This window comes from Otolemur garnettii, unplaced genomic scaffold (genome assembly GCF_000181295.1).
Source record: "Otolemur garnettii isolate 467f Iridium unplaced genomic scaffold, OtoGar3 scaffold00006, whole genome shotgun sequence".
NCBI lineage: Eukaryota > Metazoa > Chordata > Mammalia > Primates > Galagidae > Otolemur > Otolemur garnettii.
The window spans coordinates 41,697,380-41,700,938 of record NW_003852401.1 but is presented as its reverse complement, the minus strand read 5'-3'; positions in this window follow the sequence as shown (position 1 = coordinate 41,700,938).

The following is a 3,559-nucleotide window of genomic DNA, read 5'->3' as shown; positions in this document are numbered from 1 at the left end:
TGCTCAGGCGGGTCTCAGAACTCCTAAGCTCAGGAGATCTACCCACCTTGGCCTCCCAGACCAATTTTCCTCATCTTGTAGTTCTTGGTTTGAAGGTCACACTTTTGACTTAGGACAGACACCTCTTACGAGATCTCCATCTCTATTCTCTATCCCATAGGGCCCAGGACCCCTTGATTCTTTCTCTTGGAATCACCAAGGTCTTTTTATGAAGAGTTTAAAAAAAGGATTGAAGTTGAAATGGAATTAGCTTTGTTCTGCTATAAATCCTAAGGAGAATGGGGTGGCAATGACTGGCATTCACTCTACAATGTGGAGAAATTAAATAACTCCTTCTCTTTAACTTTGGACTCAAGACACCAATTTTAGGGCAAGGAAAAATGTCTCATTTTAAGGCTGTTAGGTATTTACTGACCTCCTTTCTGCAATTGTGTGGCATTTATTTATTTGAGACAGAGTCTAAGTCACCCTTGGTAGAGTGCCACGCCACCACAGCTCACAGCAACCTCAAACTTTTGGGCTTAAGCCATTCTCTTGCCTCAGCCTCCTAAGTAGCTGGGACTATAGGTGCCTGTCACAACACCCGGCTATTTTTTTTTTTTTTAGAGGCAGAGTCTCACATTATCACCCTCAGTAGAGTGCCGTGGAGTCACAGCTCACAGCAACCTCCAACTCCTGGCTTAGGTGATTCTCTTGCCTCAGCCTCCCAAGTAGCTGGGACTACATGTTCCCACCACAATGCCTGGCTATTTTTTTGTTGTTGTTGCAGTTTGGCCTAAGCTGGGTTTGAACCCGCCATCCTGGGTCATGGGGCCGGTGCCCTACTCACTGAGCCACAGGTGCCACCCCGGGTTAATTTTTTGTTGCAGTTGTCATTGTTGTTTAGCTGGCCTGGGCTGGGTTCAAACCCACTAGCCTTGGTGCATGTGGTTGGCGCCGTAACCACTGTGCTACAGGTGCTGAGCCTATTTTTTTATTTTCTGAAACAGGGTCTTTCCGTATCTCCCAGGTTGGATGCAGTGGCCCAAACATAGCTCACTGTACTCTCAAACTCCTGGGTTCAAGTGATCCTCCTGCCTTGGCCTCCCAAAGTGTTGGGAATACAGGCCTGAGCCACTGTACCCAGCCTGTGTGGCTTTTTGAGAACTTCTGTGTATTCTCTAATCTAAACTGTTGCATACTTTTATGGAGGCTTTGTCATCAGACTAGTCTTATCTATCAATTCATAGTCATGACATCCAAGATGGTTTCTTTTTTTTTTTTTTTTTGAGACAGAGCCTCAAGCTGTCCCCCTGGGCAGAGTGCCGTGGCATTACAGCTCACAGCAACTTCCAACTCCTGGGCTCAAGCGAGTCTCCTGCCTCCGCCTCCCAAGTAGCTGGGACCACAGGCGCCACCACAACGCCCGGCTATTTTTTGGTTGCAGCCGTCATTGTTGTTTGGCGGGTCCGGGCTGGGGATTCGAACCCGCCACCTTAGGTGTACGTGGCTGGCTCCTTAGCCGGTTGAGCTATAGGCGCCGAGCCCCAAGATGGTTTCTTGGGAGAACTTTGTTTTTTAAGCATTCTAAAAATGCAACAAAATGAACTCGCATCTTTTGATATTTTTAAATTCAAGCTAGTTCAATTAACTCTGCAACTTTTTTATTTTTTAAGAAACAGAGTCTCCCTTTGTTGCCCTCCTTGAGTGCCTTGGCGTCACAGCTGACAGCAACCTCCAGCTCTTGGGCTTAGGCAATTCTCTTGCCTTAGCCTCCCGAGTAGCTGGTACTACAGGCACCCGCCACAACGCCTGGCTATTTATTGTTGCAGTTTGGCCGGGGCCAAGTTCGAACCTGCCACCTTCGCTATATGGGGTCGGCGCCCTACTCACTGAGCCACAGGCACTACCCATAACTTCTTTTTTTTCAACTTCACTCCTAAATTTCATGAAATACGGAAGGCTTTCCGAAGATCCTTACTTAGTTTATGCTACTAAAACCAGGAGCCTTTAAGGAGTTTAAAACCAAGTTGGAAAAGTCAAACATAGAATTACCATGTGGATCAGCAATAGCTACACTTAGGTTTATACCAAAAAGAACTGAAAATAGATATTCAAACAAATACTTGTACATGAATGTTCATAGCAGCGTTATTCATTTTAGTCAAAAAGAGGAAACAATTCAGTTGTTGAACAACTGTTGAATGGATGAATAAAATGTGATCCATCTAGTGGAATATTCAGGTATAAAAATAGATAGAAAGTGTTGGTAGAGGCTACACCAAAATTACCGTTAAGGAAAAGAAGCCAGACACAAAAGGCCATATGATTCTATTAATATGGAACTATTAATAGGTAAATCCATAGAATCAGAAAATAGATTAGGGGTTGGCAGGGGCTGAAGGGAAGGGAGAAGCAGCTAACTGGTTCCAGGGATTTTGGGGGGGGGCCGGGGGGGAGGGGACGAGAGGTGATGCATGTTTTGGAAACAGGCACACACAGAGGGGGGATGGTTGCACAACATTAGGAATGTATTACACCCACTAAATCGTGAACTTTAAAAAGGTTCATGCACAGATTTTACTTCAATACAAATAAACCGAATTGGTAGCTAAGATATTGAAACGCCGTGCGGACTGGTCCTCACACTCGGCATTCCCAGACGAGTCCCAACTCGTTGGCGGGATACCACCGGATTTAGTAGAGAAGCTGGGAGGCGGGCCCTTCGCCACCTCCCGGGCTCCGACCACTCTGCGGCGGCTTGGGGGCGTGGCCTGGCCCAGGGGCGGGGCGCGACGCGGAGGCCGGGCGGGGTTGCGTCCCGCGACCCGCTTCACCGGTTGCCGGGAGAACCCCAGACAACAAAAGGCGCGGCCGGCGGCGGCGCTGCACAGCTAAGTCGAGGAGTCCAGCGCTCGCCGCCCGAGACCGGGGCTTTCCCCAGCCGGTCAGTGCGCCGCGGGCCGGACCGGGCGGTGAGGGGAAGTGGGGCGGCCTGCCGCCTGCTCTCCCGTCCGCTGTGCCGGCGTTCCCGGTCCGCCGTTGGGGGGAAGGGGCATCGGCCAGGGACCAGGGTTGGCGTGGGGTGGGTTGGGGAGGCGGTTGGGGCGCCAGCGAGGCCGAGGAGGCCTCCCAGGGGGACCCAAGGTCGGTGCTGGGAGCGGGGCGAGCGGCGGGAGGCAGAGCGCCCCTATCTGAGGTAGAAGGGCCCAGGGAGCTGGGACGCGACAGAACGCGGGGCCGACCCCCTCCGAGTGGACCTGGTGTACGTCTAGTGTTTATACGTCCCCCTGCGGACAGGAGCGGCGGGGACCTGCCACAGTCTCTGAGGGTTTCGTTTTGTCACAGGCCTCCTTTTCCCGTCGTGGAGATTGAGCTTTAGTGCATTCTACCGCTGTGCAAGTCGGAAAGACCCCTTCCTCATAGGCGGGTGATAATAGAAAGAGAAAGGAAGCCCAAAGTACTATTGTTACTTTGAGACAGAGCCTCACTGTATCGCCGTCGGTAGAGTGCTGTGGCATCACAGCTCACAGCAGCCTCAAACTCTGGGACTTAAGAGATTCTCTTGCCTCAGCCTCCC